Raw genomic sequence first — 22,500 nt, forward strand, 5'->3', positions numbered from 1 at the left:
ATCCTCTCAAGAGCCATTAATCACTCAGACGTCTTTAACCTCTCAAAAGCCTTAAGTCTCTCAGAATCTGTTAGTCTTTCAGAAGCCTTTAGTCACCCAAACGCCTTTAATCATTCAAAAGTCATTAGTCTCACAAAAGCCTTAAGTCTCCCAAAAGCTGTCAGCCTTTCAAAATCCTTTAGTCACCCAAACATCTTTAAGTCTTTCAGAAGCCTTTAGTCTCTCAAATGCCTTTCGTCTCTCAAAAGCCATTTGTCTCCCAAAAGCCTCTCTCCCCGCAAAACATTTAGTTTTCCAAAAGTCTTTATAGTCTCCTGTGCTACCATTTCTCCCACACTGCTGTACTAGTTGATACAATAGAAGTACTGTAGTCAATTTTACCGGCCATCATTGATACTGTCGCTCCCTCAGAATATAGATAAAACTCAATAAAGATGAGCTCACTGCATTTACGGTATTGGCATACGTTTAATGATTAACTTTGATTTCATGTATGTAGTGTCTCTAACTTGTTTCTTCCCTAAACTCTTATTTTTCTATACCAACCAGAGTACAATATCATACATTTACCCCATGATTCTCTCATCGCAACTTCAGTATATACAGTCAAGTGTACGCTTTTATCGACGCCGAAAGGATGAAAGTTAAAGTCGACCACAGTGGAATTTGAACTCAGAATGTTAAGACGAAATACCTATTTCTTTACTACCCACAAGGGGCTAAACATAGAGGAGACAAACAAGGACAGACAAACGGATTAAGTCGATTACATCGATCCCCAGTGCGTAACTGGTACTTAATTTATCGACCCCGAAAGGATGAAAGGCAAAGTCAACCTCGGTGGAATTTGAACTCAGAATGTAACGGCAGACAAAATACGGCTACGCATTTCGCCCGGCGTGCTAACGATTCTGCCAGCTCGCCGCCTTATATAAGTAATACGAGGTGGTATCAAAAGGTTCCAGGACTTGTTAAGTTTAATAAAGAACTTATTCACCTAAGTTTTAACATCATCTCTTTCGAAATAGTCACCTCGCACAGCAATACGCCAGTCCCAGCGTTCCTGCCCCTTTTGGAATCCGGATTGGAAGTCGTTTTCCGTAATCGAGTCGAGGACATTCTGCAGTTTGCTTTTGATCTCGACAACGGTGTTAAAATGGCGATCTTTGCGCTGCATTTTCATCTTGGGGGAAGAGATGGAAGTCCGCAGGTGCTACACCTGGTGAATAGGGTGGGTGCAGAAGCGATGCCATGTTGTTTTTGGCGAGAAACTCGCGAATGAGGAGAGCTTGGTGACAGTGTGCATTTTTGTCGTGAAGAATTTAATTCTTCGCGCTCCACAGAACCGGTCGGTTTCGCCGAATGTCCCTTCTAAAACCCTTCAAAACGTTGATTGTCCTCCGATAACCCTCATGCACAAGCTGATGAATTTTCTCCACATTTCCGGGGGTGATGCTTGTGGAAGGTCTTCCAGATCGCTCATCGTCTTCCAGGGACATTCTTCTGGTTTTGAAGCGCCCGTGCCGCTCGAAACATTGCGAACGATCGTCGCCATAATCTGCCTACGCATGCTCAATGTCTTTGTAACAGACTTCCCAAGTTTAACGGAAAATTTCATGTTAACTCTTTGTTCCAACTTCCTGTCCACGACAAAAATCACAGACTACAACATACATGTGATCAAACAAAACACAAATTTCACAACTTGCAAAGTAAACACAGTGACGTCGCTCAGCACATCATTCATCATCATCATTATTCGACCGTGGTCGAGACAATGGAATTTACCATGCTACGCCAGACTTCACGGTCCATCATGGCATTAAGGAGGTCCTGTTGCTGGATGCCTGTATCCCTGGAGATTACATCAGGGTAGGAGAGTGTGCGCCTTCTGGTATAGCGAGTAGATGGCTTCCAGAGGAGAAGAGTAGAAATTACTTCCTTTTCAGCTCTACAACACTGTCTCATGAAGGTCTCTACTAGCTCTCACTGTGCACGCGACCGTGTGCTGCCATCTGTTGGCGCACTGCGGAACTTGTCCGGGGACTTTTTGATATCACCTCATATATTAGTTATTAACTAATATAGTGAGAAACACCGTTGAAAGAAGCGGAGAAATACTACGTTTTCAGCCGTTTAATCACCATGGAAGCATGGAAAAGCTCCGGTTAAATGTGCTTGAAGGCTCATGAAAGACTGCTCTTTTGAAATTTCTTCACGTTGCCTCGGTTGATCAAGGTCGATCAATAATCTGTGTGTGTGTGTGAGTGTGTGTGTGTGTGTGTATGTATGTATGTATGTGTGTATGTATGTATGTATGCATGTATGTATGTATGCATGTATGTGTGTGTGTGTATGTATGTATGTGTGTGTGTGTATGTATTTATGTATGTGTGTATGTATGTATGTATGCATGTATGTATGTAATTATGTGTGTGTGTGTATGTATGTATGTATGCATGCATGTGTGTATGTATGTATGTATTTATGTATGTATGTGTGTATGTATTTATGTATGTATTTATGTATGTATGTATGTATGTATGTATGTATGTATGTATGTATGTATGTATGTATGTATGATGTATGTGTGTATGTATGTATGTATGCAATTATGTATGTATGTATGTATGTATGTGCAGACCCTTGTGTTTAAAAGAAAGTTGGATGCTGGCTCTGCATGAAAGGTAGACAGCCACAATAGAAACCTCAAATGTTTGTGCGAGTGTATGTGACAATGAGTTGTCTAATACAGCGGTAATATGACGAACAACCAAATCCATCCCAGAAGCATTGTAGGCCTCTGGGCGTATCAATGCATTGACCTTATAACATTTATTGACAGCAAGCCACAAGATATATGGGTCTGTATTGGACCCCTAGACCTATGGAGGCCCCTGGGCAACAACCCGGTGTACCCATGCCTTAAGAAGGCCCTGTGCGCAACACGATCAGGACGGCCACCTGTGGTTAACAGCAAAGATTTGGTGGGCCACAACGTATTTCATAAGACTAAAGAAATCGTAGTTATTTTATATGTAGGCGCAGGCGTGGCTCTCCCCGATCACATGATTCTGGGTTCAGTCCCACTGCGTGACACCTCGCGTGAATGTCTTCTACTACTGCCCTGGGCCGACCAAAGTCTTGTGAATGGATTTAGTAGATGGGAACTAAAAGAAGACCGTCCCTGTAATCCAGCTACTCGGAGGCTTGGTTGGTTGACCGGTTTGAGGATGGGAGTCCTGGTAGTCGGTCTTCTATGGCGATCGGGTGTCCGCGCTAAGCTCGGCATCAATATGGTGCTGGAGAGGGAGCTCATCAGGACCGGGTTGTCTAAGGAGGGTCGTTTCGGCCCAGGGTGGGAACGCAGCAGGCAAAAGGCCCCGTGTCGAGCAATAGTGGGATCGAGCCTGTGAATAGTCGTCGGCTGGCAGCCTGTTCGATATAATTGAACTCCAACCTTTTAAAGGCGGTGCTCCAGCATGGCCGCAGTCAAATGACTGAAACAAGTAAAAGAGTAAAAGAGAATGTGTATGTGTTTGTCCACCTCCACCGCTTGACAACTGGTATTGGTGTCTCTACATCTTCGTAACTGAGACTTGTGAGTAGATTTGGTAGACAGAAACTGCAAGAAGCCCGCCGTGTATATAAATATATCTATGAAAGTGTCTTTGTGTCTGTATTTTTCCCTCGCCCTCATCGCTTGACAACCGGTGTTAGGGTGTTTATGTCCTCGTAAATTAGCAGTTTGGCAAAAAGAGTACGATGGAACAAGTACCCGGTTTTAAAAAAATAAGTACTGGGAACAATTTGTTCGACTAAATCCTTCAAAGCGGTGCCCCAGCATGGCCGCAGTCAAATGACTGAAAACAATCAGAAGATAACAGATAAAAGATAGTGTAATGTTTCTTTGACCATGTACCACCATCACCACCACCACCACCACCACCACCACCGCGTTACGAGCCAACGAGGGAGCTTCTATGTAGTAGCGTGACATGCTAGAAATAGCAGTCAAATCTGCCTAAAAACCCACACAAGATTTTTTTACAAAAAAAAAAGGAACACAATGATTAATGTATTCCCGGGTACACTATACCTCAACACAAACATGTAATAATAAATAAATTTTTAATAACAGGCGTAGGAGTGGCTGTGTGGTAAGTAGCTTGCTTGCCAACCACACGGTTTCGGGTTCAGTCACACTGCGTGGCACCTTGGGCAAGTGTCTTCTACTATAGCCTCGGGCCGACCAAAGCCTTGTGAGTGGAACTGGTAGACGGAAACTGAAAGAAGCCCGTCACACACACACACACATATATATGTTTGTGTGTCTGTGCTTATACCCCCAACATCGCTTGACAACCGATGCTGGTGTGTTTACATCCCCGTAACTTAGCGGTTCGGCAAGAGAGACTGATAGAATAAGTACTAGGCTTACAAAGAATAAGTCCTAGGGTCGATTTGCTCGACTAAAGGCGGTGCTCCAGCATGGCCACAGTCAAATGACTGAAACAAATAAAAGAATTTTTAAAGTTTGAAGGCTTCGGATCAACGACTTGCTCAACAACTACCCCGGGTTAAACACTACTACTACTAAGGCGGCGAGCTGGCAGAGTCGTTAGCACGCCGGGCGAAATGCGTAGCCGTATTTCGTCTGCCGCAACGTTCTGAGTTCAAATTCCGCCGTGGTCGACTTTGCCTTTCATCCTTTCGGGGTCGATAAATTAAGTACCAGTTACGCACTGGTGTCGATGCAATCGACTTAATTCGTTTGTCTGTCCTTGTTTGTCCTCTCTGTGTTTAGTCCCTTGTGGGTAATAAAGAAACATACTACTACTACTACTACTACTACAAATACTACCACCACCACCACCACACTACTACTACTACTACTACAACAAATACCACCACCACCACTACTACTTACTACTACTACAAATACTACTACCACCACTACTACCACCACCACCACTACTACTACTACTACTACAACAAATACCACCACCACCACCACCACTACTACTTACTACTACTACAAATACTACTACCACCACCACCACCACTACTACCACCACCACCACCACCACTACTACTACTACTACTACTACTGCTGCTGCTACTGCTGCTGCTGTTGTTGTTGTTCAAGGCAAATGTAATGTAGAATGAAATTAGTGTCATCTGAGTGAAAAATGCAGGTTTAAGTTTTCAAGTTTTCAAGTCAAAATGAAAAACTAATGACAGATTTATCTCCCTTACATCGAGATTTTTGGCTTTTGCGAAATGTTTGCTTTTGCTGAATGTCTCGTCTGCTATGGAAGAGAGTCTGGCAGCGATTTGTCGTTATATCAGGGGACAGTGGGGCTACGAGAAAATACCACACACACACACACACATCTTTTTTCAAAATTTCATTTTATTACTTGCTTCAGTCATTGGACCGAGGCCATGCTGGAGCACACCACGGTAGGGTTTAATCGAACAAATATCGATTACAGTACTTATTTAAAAAGTCTGATACCTATTCTATTGGTGTGTGTTATAAGGATGTAAACAAACCAGCATCGATTATCGAGCGGTGGTAGACAAACACTCACACACTGACACAAGCACACACACGCACAAACACACATAAATTCACACTCATACACACATACGTATACATACACATACTCAGACACCGCATGTATAAATTCACACACATACGCATACATACAAACACATAAATTCCCACACATACACACATACATATACATACACAAACACACACACACACACACACTCACATACACACACTTGCATAGATTCAGTCAAAGGCATTGGTCGTCCAGGGGCTATAGTAGAAGACACTCGATCAGGGTACCGCGCATTGGGGCTGAACCCGAAACCACCTGCCCACAAGGCAAGCTTTCGTAACCACACAGCTATGCCAGTGCGTAACTTCTTGGCTAAGTCTGTTTAATTTAATTTGGATCGAGCCAAGCTTTGGGAGTTAAATTAGACGGAAGACAAGTATATAGAAATCCTTTGGATGGACTATATGTGTAATTCGGATGTCCTTCTCTCGTTTCACTGATATAACCGGAGAATTATGATAAGGGTACATGAGTCTGTTAAACGTTAGCCATTTGGTATGCTAATTCAGTTGTTCAGTTGAGTGAGAAAAAATTAAATAACCATATGTCAAAACCGATGGTGCGTATGTGTGTGTGTGTGTGCGCGAGGGGAAGAAAGTCCTCTCCCTCTCTCTCTCTCTCTCTCTCTCTCTCTCTATATATTATATATATATATATATATCTATATATATCTATATATATATATATGTAAAAAAATACAGACTGGGACAAGAACGCAAAACGTTTAGAAGACGATACAAAAAACACGGACGGGACATTCGAAGCCTTCAATCTTCAGTCAAGAACCGGATCATCCTCGCAATTTCAGTTGAATATATATGCACAAACACACACATGCAGACATATATTGGGTGCGGTGAATAAATTGTCTAAATTATGCAAAAATGAAAATAACACTGGCGTCTTATTTTAATAGATATATTTACGAAAATTACATAAAAATATCTTGAAATACTAAAGAGTATTCGATAAAATCGCCATGGCTTCAACCAAGGCCTCCAAACGACTTCTGGACGGTCTCCTTGTTTAAGTTGGTGAATGCTTCCATAATCCTTGCCTTCAGTTCATCTTTGGTGTTACAAAGGAGTTTTGTTTGGTCTTGCACTTCTCACATAATAATCAAGGAGGTTGCAGCCTGGGGAGTTAGTTGGCCAGATGTTAAGGGTGATGTGGTCGCAGAAATTGTCTGACAGCCATGACTGGGTTCTCCAGCTTACACAGCATGGAGCAGAGTCCTGTTGCCAGATATTGGGTCTTCCAGTAACTACCCTGTTGACCCAAGGCAGCACTACCTCCTCCAGGCACTTGATGTAGGCCTCCGTGTTGAGTCTGAGGCCGTGTGGGAAAATGAATGGAGGCATAACTTCGCCATCACTAGTGATCACTTCAAACACCATGATGTTGACTAGATGTTTGATTTTTATCACTCTGTACGTTTTGAGGACATGGCAAGCCAACGGTTGATCTGTGCCTTCACCAGTCGTACCTATTTCATTATTACCCACAAGGGGCTAAACACAGAGGGGACAAACAAGGACAGACATAGGTATTAAGTCGATTACATCGACCCCAGTGCGTAACTGGTACTTAATTTATCGGCCCCGAAAGGATGAAAGGCAAAGTCGACCTCGGCGGAATTTGAACTCAGAATGTAACGGCAGACGAAATACCACTAAGCATTTCGCCCGGCGTGCTAACGTTTCTACCAGCTTGCCGCCTTATTTCTGCCAACTCGCCGCCTTATATGCCTTCACCATTCGTTCCGCTTACAGTTGCATCCAGCAGCAGGGGCTACTGGCAGAAATGTTTCTCGTCTGAGAGAAAGTAAAGCATATTCGGTTGGAGGGGGTGCTTGAGTTTGTTCAAAAGCTTCGTAGCACAGTCTTTCCTCTTGTCCTTGATGGCTTGAGATAAAAATTAGCCCTTTCTCATCTTGTATGAAGAATACTGAATATCTTCATGCATTACCTTCCTGATAAGAAACTCGGACACTCCCATGTCCCTGGTGATAGACCTGATTGACTTGGAGGGAGCGTTGTCAATCATGGCCTGAATCTCACCAACAAATTCAGGTGTTATTTTCTTATCAAAACGATCAGAGTGTGTTTTCCAAGCTGTCGTACCTTCGTAATCACCATTAGACTCATCCATCTCTTTCTGAATCCTCTGCACTGTTCTCAGATTGATCAAAACACTCTGGAATGTTTGAATTGGAGCTTCCGGTGTGAATGCCAAGTAGTACAGCATGTCGTTTCCAAATTTCTAGCAGTGTAAAATGCATCATAGTACAGCTTTCCTCACAGACGGTGCCCAACGGATCTTACTGCGTAGTCGACAAAATCAAAAATAATGGGCAAGCGCGAAATTGAAAATATAAAGTAGCGACAATTTACCTATTGCACCCTGTATACACATACATGCATATATATATATATATATATTTATATATATATATTTCTTTACTACCCACAAGGGGCTAAACACAAAGGGGATAAACAAGGACGTACTTAATTTATCGACCCCGAAAGGATGAAAGGCAAAGCCGACCTCGGCGGAATTTGAACCCAGAACGTAACGGCAGACGAAATACGGCTACGCATTTCGCCCAGCGTGCTAACGTTTCTGCCAGCTCAAACTCTTTCATTCATTCATTCATACATATATACATACATACATGTATCATACATACATACATACATACATACATACATACATACATACATACATGTATACATACATACATACATACATGTATCATACATACATACATACATACATACATACATACATGCATGCGTACATACATACATACATACATATCTGTACATACATACATACATACATACATACATACATACATGCATACATACATACATACATACATACATACATGCATACATACAACATACATACATACATATATACATACATATCTATACATACATGCATACATACATACATACAGACATACATACATACATACATACATACAAACAGACATGCATACATACACACACACACACATACATACATACATACATACATACATACATACATACATACATACATACGTGCATGCATGCATGCATACATACACACACACACACACATACATACACACACACACACACACATACACCCCCCACACACATACATACATACATACATACACACACATACATACACTCCCCCCACACATACATACATACACACACACACACACACATACATACACCCCCACACACACATACATACATACATACAAGGCAATCAATAGGCAGAGTTGTTACAGGATCGAATAAAATGTGTTGTAATATTTGTTGCTTCTGTATTCTGTGTTAAAATTCTACTAAGTTTAACGTTGCCTTTTACTTTTTTCAAGGTTGATAAATAAAATACCAGCCCAGTGTTGTCTCTCACCAGCTGTCATTAACTGGATGTTCACCTGGCTGGCAGGCCTGAGGGCTGCTGTGTCTATGTATGACAATATGGGTATGTAAAACCTTTTAAAAAAAGCATGATACGTACTAATACTGAAGGCGGCGAGCTGGCAGAACCGTTAGCACGCCGGGCGAAATTCGCAGCCGTATTTCGTCTGCCGTTACATTCTGAGTTCAAATTCCGCCGAGGTCGACTTTGCCTTTCATCCTTTCGGGGCCGATAAATTAAGTACCAGTTACGCACTGGGGTTGATATAATCGACTTAATCCGTCTGTCTGTCCTTGTTTGTCAACCTCTGTGTTTAGCCCCTTGTGGGCGTGCGAAATGTGTAGCCGTATTTTGTCTGCCATTACGTTCTGAGTTCAAATTCCGGCGAGGTCGACTTTGCCTTTCATCCTTTTGGGGCCGATAAATTAAGTACCAGTTATGCACTGGGGTTGATATAATCGACTTAATACCTATGTCTGTCCTTGTTTGTCCCCTCTGTGTTTAGCCTCTTGTGGGTAGTAAAGAAATAGATATGTACTAATACCAAATCACCCTCGATTACAACTGATCGCCATGATACACACACGCATGCACGCACACACACACACACACATTGTCAGTAGTTCATATATCCAAAACAGAAGCAGAATCTTAAGCATTAGAGCAGTAATATATTTTTTAGGAAGTTTGGTGCCCCAGCATGGCCGCGGCCTTCGGGCTAAAACATTTTAAAGGATTTATACCTATACGGCTAAACGCTTTATAGCTGCGAAACCAATGGTCACTCTACGACCGGCCATAACTTTTAACTTCCCGATATATATATTTACATATTAAGTAAAAAGCAGCTCTAGTATAATAAACATTATTAACCAGGTATGGTTAATAATATTTAGGTTTGCAATTTCCAGGTATGCCAACACATTATTTTACAAGCTATGAGCATATAAGTTGTGGACTGGCTGGGTAACTTGCCTTCAGCTCTGGCTGGTACGTGATGTTGATGAGCCACAAAAATGGGGAAACATCAGCGTCCATCACTGCCAAATGGGATTGAAAGTGAGTTACCTCGTCTGTCCATGACTCTGAGGTATTTTAACAACCGGTACACTGTAAGTGTATGTACTGAGCCACGCTATTGCAACCACCGGAAAATACATGAAGCATATATGTTAAGTATATGTTAAGTATACGTTAAGTATATGTTAAGTGTATGTTAAGTATATGAATAATATACATTTGTTTGTTTGTTCGTTCATTCGTTCGTTCGTACGTACGGCTTGCTTGCTTGCATGCTTGCTTGCTTGCATACATACATACATATAGGAAAAATAAGAATGGAGAAAATCACATCTTTAATTGGTGATTACCCCATACATTACTGACAATGGTTTCTGTTGTGCCAGCATACTTAGATACAGAAAAAAGTATAAAATATCAGTTAACCCTTTCGTTACTATATTTCTGACCAAAATACACCCCTTATGTGTTTCAATTAATTTCTAACATAATCATAAATTTAGTCTGGTTTCATTAAACAACTATAACATTTTTATTTATCAATATATTAACGTGATTTTTGGAAGATAATTTAATGAAATGTTCTCAACCAATTCTATACTATAATTTTTGTCACAAAGTGACTCTAATTGCAGGTAGATACAGGTAAATTCAACAAAATATAAAATTATTAAAATTTTGTTCAAACATCGCTATAGAAAATGGGTTATTAGCTAATATTCAATTGGGTATACAACAAAATTTTACGATAGAATTTGTTATTCTGGGTAACTTTCTGATACCCATAATAATATTTATGGCAAAATAGTCTTAATTTCATTTAAGGTTGTGGGAAACCACTAACTATCCTTTCTTTCGCTTTGTTTACATTTACCGTAACGGTTCGTTTCCGCCGTAATGATTTCAAATAGGCTCATTCGAAAAAGTAAAAAGAAATAGTCTAAGGCTTTACTCTTCTGGGAAAGTCTGTGGTTTGGTCCAGTTTCTTCAGAAAAATCACCGAAAGAAACAGTTTTAAAATTTTCATTCCATTCAGGTGCCAATTCATTTTCTTTATCGCTGTCGGAGCTCTCGGATTCGCTGTTTTCACGTTCGGAAAATGAAACATCAGATTCATTATCAAATACCACGTGCTCTTTTTTTTCAGTCATAGAGTTAGATTTATGAAGGTCTTCAGTAGAAAATCCTTCGAATTCTGACTCGCTGCTTGATATAATGAAATTCGTATCCATTTTTTGTCAGAATTACAAATTTTGAAAACACAATAGGAACAAATTTCGGAAAAAAATCTCCCAAAATTCATGGAATTAAAATTACACTTCGATTGTTGTACAAAACTGTAGTTGAACTGTTTACGAAGTATAATACGTGTTTTCACGAATGTACCAAAGAGATTTGCTCTGATATTCTCATTTGAATATGAATAGGTAAATACGGGCGTGTTTGGGCGGTTTGGTCACATTAAACAAAAGTTTTTTCGGGCGGCTTTGGGCGGTTTGGTAACGAAAGGGTTAAATTAACATATCCAAAAATAAATGCTAACACAACGTTATCAAGGCAATAGAATACATGAAGAATTACTTGGATATTTTTTCTACTTGCATTTATTGGTATCTGATTATTTGATATAGTTAACCAAACATTGAGTGTTTTATAGATATCTGCCTGAATTTATCAATCCTTTTTACTTATATGAGTAGGAGTGGCTGTGTTGTAGTTACTTTCTTACCAACCACATGGTTCCGGGTTCAGTCCCACTGCGTGGCATCTTGGGCAAGTGCCTTCTACTATAGCCTCAGGCCGACCAAAGCCTTGTGAGTGGATTTGGTAGACGGAAACTCAAAGAAGCCCGTCGTATATATGTATATATATATGTATGTGTGTGTATATGTTTGTGTGTCTGTGTTTGTCCCCCTAGCATTGCTTGACAACCGATGCTGGTGTGTTTACGTCTTCGTCACTTAGCGGTTCGGCAAAAGAGACTGATAGAATAAGTACCTAGCTTACAAAGAATAAGTTCCGGGGTCGATTTGCTCGACTAAAGGCGGTGCTCCAGCATGGCCGCAGTCAAATGACTGAAACCAGTAAAAGAGTAAAAGAGTAAAGAGTATATATATGTATATATCATCATCATCATCATCGTTTAACGTCCGTTCTCCATGCTAGCATGGGTTGGACGGTTCGACCGGGGATCCGGGAAGCCAGAAGGCTGCACCAGGCTCCAGTCTTATCTGGCAATGTTTCTACAGCTGGATGCCCTTCCTAACGCCAACCACTCCGTGAGTGTAGTGGGTGCTTTTTACGTGCCACCTGCACAGGTGCCAGGCGAAGCTGGCCACGGCCACGGTCGGATTGGTGTATTTTACGTGCCACCGGCACGGAAGCCAGTCGAGGCGGCACTGGCATTGGCCACGAGTCGGATAGTGCTTTTTACGTACCACCAGACCAGGGATCCTGGCTGGTTCAATTCGATTTCGATTTCGCTTGCCCCAACATGTCTTTGCAAGCAAAGGGATTGGCATGGGTGCCTGTCGTCGGATGAGGTTCTATATCGACTTCGATATAGAACCTCATATATATATATAATATATTATATATATATATAATATATATAATATATATATATACACACACAGTACTACTTTGGCATGTGATCTGCAATTTAAAGGGCGATTACTTTAGGTTACTTTTTAAATTTGTGCTACGGCTACTTTGGTGTGTGATCTATGTGAGCAAATTTACTTTGGTGTGTGATAATTTTATCGATAACTTGAGCAAACATCTGCTTGAAATGCAAGAAAAAGGTTTGCAGCACTCTTCCTCATCTGTAACCAACAGAAATAATCAAGGTGAGATCGGAAGATTTTTTTTTGCTCATTCCTGTCATCTTTTTTCAAAATACGAATTTTTGAATCCAACCAGGTTCTTTCAGTTGCTTGAGTATTGGTTCCAGTATTTGGATCAACATAATGTCTTTGGTAGTTGAAGCAGAATAGCAGAAATTTAGGTGATTTAGATTGGAGCATATTGGCTATTTGTCAGAATGAATAACCAAATTTTCTGCAACTTTCCTTTGAATTATGGAATTCGAGTGTTTCACGATTTCTTTATTTCTTTTTTCTACATAAAAATAATGGCAATCAGCACCTTTCTTCAATCCAAGGAACCTTCCGATCTCACCTTGATCGTTTCTCTTGGCTACAGATAAGGAAGAGTGGTGAAGACCTTTCTCTTGCATTTCTAGCAGATGTTCACTCAATCTATCAATGAAATTGTTTTAATAATAATAAAGCCATGTTTCATTTATGTCATAGTAAATAAAAAAATGTAAAATAAACAACATTATAATTAAAATAAGCATGTAGATCACACACCAAAGTAAATTTGCTGATGTAGATCACACGCCAAAGTAGCACCTATATATATATGTGCATGTATATATATATGTATATATATATAATATATATATATATATTATATATATATATATATATATATATATATATATATAATAAAAAATTAGGGTGTCTAGGAGACACCAACATGCCGAAATAGCAGTCGAAATTCTGACTATAAAACCACGTTAAGCGTTCATATCGTACCATGAGATAAGACAGAGGAGCAAAATATACAAGCAAAAATTATTGAATAATTCAAGATCCTGGATTACTGGTTTTGCTTTAAATAAGCTTTACCATCATCAATTGAATATATCAAGGGTACATAAATACAGATATATATATGCAGAGCAAACGATATACTTACATATGCGAACGTCCATACACATATACATATGCACGTATGCACACGGCCAGTTAAATTGCCCGCCAAAAACCCCATAATCCTGATATGGTTAAAATAAGCACCGCAGTGAATATAATAACGAATTATATAAATTTATATATGAGGATAATATCGATATTTAAGTATCAATATTATCAAGTGGCCAGCATGGAAAAAATACCGTAAAAAGGTAATAATTTTTAACAATTAAAAATAAGGGTTGCTAGGAGACACCAACATGCCGAAAGGCCACTTGATAATATTGATACTTAAATATCGATATTATCCTCATATATAATTTATATATATATATATATATATTATATATATATATATATATATATATCTTCTAGGATGAGTTTCAATTATGAAATCTTTTTTTGAATACAGTCAAAGCAGTATCACACTAAAAGACAGAGAGGGGAAAACAGACAAAGAAGCCAGGAAAAATGTGAACAAACCCAAAACCCAAGTACAAAAATGGGGTCATAACCCCGAAATATTGAATACAAGGTAAGTCTACATTAATTAACATATTTGTTTTCTTGTGATTTACCTTGCATTTACTTCGCATTGCTTTGGCCTTACCCATGATACAATACATATCCTTTATACAGACCTCAGCCAAACTGTCCTACACATGCCAGCATGGAAAATGGACATTATATGATGATGATGATGATGATGATGATATATGTGTGTGTGTGTATTAGAAAAAGGGATTAAAAATCCAGGCGAATACATTTTAAACATTCTGTTAGAGTCAAATTGGCTGACCAAATTGGTCACTCGATTTCCGTAGAATCCTATTCAACTAAATATGGATCGATTAATATGCTGGGTTAATATATCGCTGAATTATGCAATACCAATGTATCTGGAATGATTGTAACATTTAAAAATGTATAATTTTCCTTTTTTTTTGTGTTATCCATCAAACGATCGAAGGGGAAGTAAAATATTTACTCACACCTTCACTAAAACTTTCTTTAGGTTGGCTGCACTACCTTCAGCACTCGTGCTGAAAGATAGTACTCATGTGAGCACACAGCCAAAGTTTGACCTTGATTGCTCCAGTTTTCTTTCTCGTGTTATAGAGTAAACACAGCTGCTCTGCTGGTATTGTGCAGCAAAGAAGAACAAAGATAAGTGTTCCAATTTCTCTAGTCTGAAGGTGTGTCAGGGGCTGAAATTCATTGCAGGCTTTCTGTACAATATAACAACAGTGATCTATTGCGTAGAAGTGTGTATGAGTTAACTGAGTTTAAAAATGGTCAGACAAACACGAAGTATGAAGATAGAGCCGGACGTCCATCAACCTCCACCTTTGACATAAAGATTCAACAAGCTCGAGAGATGGTTCTGGTGAACCAACGACTAGTTATTGATGAGGTAATATAGTCTCCACAAATTAGTCATAGTTATGCATATGAAATCATCCACAACATGCTTCGTTTCCATAAAGTCTGTGCGAGATGCGTGCCATGAGAGCTTACTGAAGTGCACAAGTGCAGTCGTGTAGAGATGTCAACACTTATTCGACCACTACAATGACGAAGGTGAAACATCTTTGGAGAGAATAGTCACAAGAGACAAGACCTGGGTCCATAACTTTGAGTCAGAATCCCAAAGACAGAGTATAGAGTGGAAAAACCTTGGAGTCACCAGTGAAAAAGAAATCCAAAATCAACCTTTTGAAGAAAAAATTATGCTGACTGTTTTGGGGTTGCAAGAGGGCCAATAATAAAACATTACCAGGAAAAGAGGTGTACAGTCATCAATGTAAGCTTCAGGGAAATGCTGATCAACAAACTGAATTCACACCAAATGTCAAGGTCCATTGTCAATTAACACCAAACGCAGAGGTCCTTTGTCAAAGCAAGGTAGGGTTTGCTGTATGCATGCCTACTACAGACACTACCTTTTTCTGGCAAAGGCTTATATGTCCCAATATTAGACTATTTCCCTTAGTCAATGCACAGTGATTGCTATAAGCTTTAAGCTTATAAAACATTATTATTATTTACAGAAATATATATATATATATATATATATATATATATATATATATATATATATATATATATATATATGTAATGCCATCTATAAGTCATATGTTATGGAAATATCTTGTTGAAAACCAAATTCACTGCAGTATTCGTCTGGATAATATCTCTTACAAGTATGTTGTATTTAAAAATAATATATATATATTAAAAATGGGGAAGACTGGTTTTGGGGATTACCTTGTTGTTGTTGGAGCTGGGACCAATAATATTGTATAACAAAATTTTAACTTTTTTTGGTCTTTGGTCAATGTTATTTCCTATTTGCTTCTATCTAGAAATCGAAGGAAATGACTTCTATTCCCTTCAAACTTTACTTTTGTGACCTTGATATTAATGTTTGCTAACTGACCTATTTTCCATTACATTTCAGACAGATTCAGTGCTGAGTTGCTGAAGCAGAAATATCATTATAGCAAATATTCTGCTCAATATCACAGATACACTTGTCATTTGCTTCGCTGTAATCAGTTGAGCATGTCCCTTAGTGGTTAATAATATGTGTATCTCTGATCATGAGCAGGAGTAACATGGTGGAGTATCATGGCCATGTGTTGAGAGGGTTTCTTTGGGGTTTGAATAAATGTAACAAAAGCAAAGTTTGAGGGAAATATTAGCCATTTTTCATAATTTCTCGGAGTAAGCAAATAGGAAATATCAGTTGCCACCCAAGGACAAAAATCATGTTACACAGTGTAATCTATGAGCCTTTAGGATCAATATTTTATCCACTCAGCCATAGTACCTCTATAGCAATAGACGCAGGAGTGGCCGTGTGGTAAGTAGCTTGCTAACCAACCACATGGTTCCGGGTTCAATCCCACTGCGTGGCATCTTGGGCAAATGTCTTCTGCTATAGCCCCAGGCCAACCAATGCCTTGTGAGTGGATTTGGTAGAGGGAAACTGAAAGAAGCCTGTCGTATATATGTATATATATAATATATATATATATATATATATATATGTATGTGTGTATGTTTGTGTGTCTGTGTTTGTCCCCCTAGCATTGCTTGACAACCGATGCTGGTGTGTTTACGTCCCCGTCACTTAGCGGTTCGGCAAAAAAGAGACCGATAGAATAAGTACTGGGCTTACAAAGAATAAGCCCCGGGGTCGATTTGCTCGACTAAAGGCGGTGCTCCAGCATGGCCGCAGTCAAATGACTGAAACAAGTAAAGCAATGATACCTCAGATGCTAGTTGGAGTGCTGGAGTGAGTGAGTATAATAACACTTGTGCTTCATGAGTTGGAATTTAAAGCAAACTGTTGGACATGGAGGTGGTGGTGGTGATTTCATCTTTCATCTTATTGGACAATAAAGTATATTAAATAAGTAAAGAAAAGACTGAAAGAAGTGGAGTCTTAGGAGATAGACAAATGAAAGATAGAGAGCAAGGGTGAGATTAAGAGAGTGATTGAGAGAGGGAGAAAGTGAGACTATAAAGGAGAGAGAGAGAGAGTGAGAATACAAAGGAGAGAGAGAGTGAGAATGCAAGGGAGAGAAAAAGAGAGTGAGACTGTAAGGGAGAGAGAGACCACAAAGGAAAGAGAGTGAGACTATAAGGGAGAGAGAGAGACCACAAAGGACAGAGAGACTACAAACGAGAGAGAGAGAGAGAGTGAAAGAGACAGAGAGAGACTACAAAGGAAAGTAAGACTACTAAGCAAGAGAGAGAGAGACTACAAAGGAGAAAGAGGAAAACTACAAGGGAGAGAGAACAAGACTATAAAGAAAAGAGAATGAGAGTACAAAGGAGAGAGACTGAAAGAGGGAGAGAGAGAGGGAGAGAAAGAGAGAGAGTGGGAGAAGAAGGGTTAGAACGAGATAAGGGAAAAGAAGAGAGAAGGAGGAGGAGGAGAGAAAATGGAAGGGATTAATCACAGAGGTTGTGGAAGATAATTAATTCCACTGCAACAGCTGTGGAAGTGTGTCAATGACCCGGGTCACAGAGAGACCCTGGATCAAAATTTTGATACCTCAAGAAGTTTAAAGAAGAGTGAGTAAAACAGGTTCAAATTTTTTTTTATGTGTTGAATGGCTGAGAATGATGCTTCCACAAAGTTACTGATTCAGTTTCGACGCGCAGGAGTGGCTGTGTGGTAAGTAGCTTGCTAACCAACCACATGGTTCCAGGTTCAGTCCCACTGCGTGGCATCTTGGGCAAGTGTCTTCTGCTATAGCCCCGGGCCGACCAATGCCTTGTGAGTGGATTTGGTAGATGGAAACTGAAAGAAGCCTGTCGTATATATGTATATATATATATATTCCTTTACTACCCACAAGGGGCTAAACATAGAGGGGACAAACAAGGACAGACAAAGTGATTAAGTCGATTACATCGACCCCAGTGCGAAACTGGTACTTAATTTATCGACCCCGAAAGAATGAAAGGCAAAGTTGACCTCGGCGAAATTTGAACTCACAACGTAACGACAGACGAAATACGGCTACGCATTTCGCCCGGCGTGCTAACAATTCTGCCAGACACTTACCACACATGACAGCAGCACAAATGAAACCGAGAGTTACCAAGAACAAACTGACGTATTTGGCGTTTGCACACCATACATCAGCGCCATCTATTGCTAAACTAAATAATGAACTTTCTCACTGTTTGTTTTGTTGCTGTTATTTCTTTAATTTTGAATTAAGACCGCTTTCATTATATCAAGTTTTATAATACAGCCTATATCTAGCTGAAAGTATAGCTATAATCTTGTGCATGCTCATAACTCAAAATCCTGATGTACTAGAATAATTCTGTGGGTAGATTCTTAGACGTGAGTTATTAATTCCTCATAAGTTGTTAAAATTCGGAATTAGCATTCTTGATTTAGTCTGAAACACATGCTTTTACCCCAGTAGCAAAAATCTTTGCTGTCCAGTGAATCAGATTGTTACCTTATGCTCCATTGTATTCCTTGCGCAAAACTGATTGGTAAGATCAACTGTGATGGACATATAATACTATATATTTCACATAATTCACACACACACACACATACATGCACATGTTGTAGGGAATTAGTAATAACAGTACAATTAGTAATAACAGCATGTAAAATGCACTAATCCGACCGTGGCTGATACCAGCCTCGCCTGGCTCCAGTGCAGGTGGCACGTAAAAAGCACCCACTACACTCATGGAGTGGTTGACGTTAGGAAGGGCATCCAGCTGTAGAAACATTGCCAGATAAGACCGGAGCCTGGTGCAGCCTTCTGGCTTCCCAGATCCCCGGTCGAACCGTCCAACCCATGCTAGCATGGAGAACGGACGTTAAACGATGATGATGATGATGATGAGTACACCCTTCCCATGTGACGGATGGAATAACCTAGTCTCTATAAGTACAGAGAAGTATGTGAAGTACCAGGGTACATGGCAGGTGGTCAGAGATAGCTGTGTCTTTATTGGATTTACTAAGTATACCATATACTGAAGTGGGCGTTATAACAATCTAACATATAAGAAGCATATATAACAGTGGTGACAAGGATTCAAGCAACTCACGAGGAATTAATAAACTTGAGGGGGATTTAAAGAACTCATGAAAATTTTAACAACTTATGAGGAATTAATAACTCACGTCTAGTTATCAAACTCACAAAAGATTTTGTTGTGTGAATTTTATGAAACAAATCGTAAAATTAGGGAAAATTTGTTGGCCGGTTTGCTTGAGCTGCAAAAGCAGCAACAACAGCAACTGAAAGAACAACATCAGCAGCTACAACTGCAAGAACAACAGTTGAAGCAACAACAACAAATTATATTACAGCAACAAATGCTGAAATTACTGAAATCATCAGGTAAGTCAGAAAAAGTGTTCTCGACGGACTATGTCACAAACTCCATAACAGAGTTCAAATATGAACCTGACAAAGGAGTTATCTTTGAAGCATACTACAGAAGATATGAACAAATCTTTGAGAAGGAATGTAAAGATTGGAATGACGAGATGAAAACACACTTAACCCTTTAGTGTTCGCATTATTCTGCCAAAATTAAAGCTTCTTCATCCACATTGTTTTGAACTAATCATGCATTATCTTGTAGCTATGAGATTTTGATGAGGTAACTGTTAATTTTAAAAACAATATTGTAGGGTTGGTGTGAGAGACCAGATCTGGCCAGTGTGAACATAAAACAGGCAGAATACTTTTGGCCAGATATGGCCGGTTTAAATGCTAAAGGGTTAATCTTGAGAAAACTGGTGGCAACAGGACATGAACAATTCAATAATTATGTACTTCCAAGAAGACTTTCAGACATAAGCTTTAATGACACAATGGATATATTGTGTAAAATTTTCAGTGAAGAAAGATCATTGTTCAACACACGTTGGAAGTGTCTGTACATAGAGAAAAACAATGATGAGGACTACATCACATATGCTGTAGAGTTAACAGGGAATGCAAAATTAAGCTGGACAAATTAATGCCACATATGTTTAAATGCCTGATTTTTACACAGAGGACTTACCGCCGAAAATGATGTAGAAGTTAAAACTAAAATTCTTGCAAAGCTGCAACAAAGCCAGGATGTAACCCTACGGCAAGTGTCAGAAGAATGTAAAAGAATAGTCAAATTAAGACATGACACAGAGGAAGCTGAATGTAAAGATTGTTTCCGAGTAAAGCAAGTGCAAAATAGTCAGAATAGAAATAAAGCGTTTTCTAAAAGATAGAACAAAAGTCAGGAAATAAAGCCATGTTTTGCATGTGGGGGTATACAAACGAGGAAAAATTGTCCATTTAAAAAAGCAGAGTGCTTTTGTTGTGGTAATATAGGGCATATAAAGATGCACTGTAGAACAAAGATGACAAAACGTCAGAACAAAGGAAAAAGAATAAATAGTATGTCATCAAAAGAAATTGGTACTATAATGATGAGGAAATTTGTGAAGGTGAAAATCAGAAATACAAGTGTCAAAATGTAGTTGGACACTTGTAGTAATATCACCATTTTAAACCATTGTAGTATCACCATTTTAAATGTAAAAACTAGGAAGTATGTTGGTAAGCTGAAACTAATTAAATCAGAAAAAAGTAGTACATAGTGTTACAGAAAAAAGATTATATTTTTTCGGTGACTTCATATGTAATGTAACATTTCGAGGTCAAACAAAAAAGGCAAAGATATCATCATCATCATCATCATTTAGCGTCCGTTTTCCATGCTAGCATGGGTTGGACGGTTCGACCGGGGTCTGGGAAGCCAGGGGCTGCTCCAGGCTCCAGTCTGATCTGGTAGAGTTTCTACGGCTGGATGCCCTTCCTAACGCCAACCACTCCGCGAGTGTAGTGGGTGCTTTTTACGTGCCACCTGCACAGGTGCCAGGGGGGGTCCGTCATCGGTCATGATCGGTTGGAGCTTTTAATGTGCCAGCGGCACGGAAGCCAGCCAAGGCGGCGCTGGCAACGTTTGGATGGTCTTGTCATCGAAAGAAATTGGTACTATAATGATGAGGAAATTTGTGAAGGTGAAAATCAGAAATACAAGTGTCAAAATGTAGTTGGACACTTGTAGTAATATCACCATTTTAAACGTAAAAACTTGGAAATATGTTGGTAAGCTGAAACTAATTAAATCAGAAAAAGGTAGAACATAGAGTTACAGAAAAAAGATTATATTTTTTCGGTGACTTCATATGTAATGTAACATTTCGAGGTCAAGCAAAAAAGGCAAAGATATCATCATCATCATCATCATCATCATCATTTAGCGTCCGTTTTCCATGCTAGCATGGGTTGGACGGTTCAACTGGGGTCTGTGGAGCCAGAAGGCTGCATCAGGCCCAGTCAGATCTGGCAGTGTTTCTACGGCTGGATGCCCTTCCTAACGCCAACCACTCAGTGAGTGTAGTGGGTGCTTTTTACGTGCCACCTGCACAGGTGCCAGACGGAGCTGGCAAACGGCCACAAATGGATGGTGCTTTTACGTGCCACCAGCATGGGGGCCAGCCAAGGCTGGCAACGGACACGAACGGATGGTGCTTTTAAAAAGATCACTTAATCTATTCAGTACAGAGTGGATGAAACTATTCAAAGCATGGAATATTCCCATAAGTGTTTTGTGTGGCAATATAGCTGGTTCAGTCAAAGGTTCAAATGTGGCTGAGGGACTGAAACAAAAAAATCGCAGTAAAACAGAGTGGAACACCTGTATGTAAGCCAAAACGAAATGAAAAATTGCCTATTCCTCACTCTTTTACTCTTTTACTTGTTTCAGTCATTTGACTGCGGCCATGCTGGAGCACCACCTTCAGTCGAGCAAATTGACCCCGGGACTTATTCTTTGTAAGCCCAGTACTTATTCTATCGGTCTCTTTTGCCGAACCACTAAGTGACGGGGACATAAACACACCAGCATCGGTTGTCAAGCAATGCTAGGGGGACAAACACACACACAAACATACATACACATATATATATATACATATATACGACGGGCTTCTTTCAGTTTCCGTCTACCAAATCTACTCACAAGGCATTGGTCGGCCCGAGGCTATAGCAGAAGACACTTGCCCAAGATGCCACGCAGTGGGACTGAACCCAGAACCATGT

General features: G+C 39.7%; 1 protein-coding gene and 1 long non-coding RNA gene across 2 annotated transcripts in view; one reads left to right on the forward strand and one right to left on the reverse strand.

The window, feature by feature from the left end:
• The window catches only part of LOC115212273 (protein fuzzy homolog), a 527,612-nt gene that overhangs the window by 79,143 nt on the left and 425,969 nt on the right, over positions 1 to 22,500 (reverse strand). The gene's annotated exons all lie outside the window — the stretch shown is intronic.
• On the forward strand, positions 3,214 to 15,393 carry LOC118763442. Its single transcript, XR_004999204.1, has 3 exons — positions 3,214 to 3,342; positions 13,295 to 13,302; positions 15,383 to 15,393. It is a non-coding gene; the product is annotated as an uncharacterized LOC118763442 (long non-coding RNA).

Source organism: Octopus sinensis, linkage group LG5 (genome assembly GCF_006345805.1).
Source record: "Octopus sinensis linkage group LG5, ASM634580v1, whole genome shotgun sequence".
Classification (NCBI taxonomy): domain Eukaryota; kingdom Metazoa; phylum Mollusca; class Cephalopoda; order Octopoda; family Octopodidae; genus Octopus; species Octopus sinensis.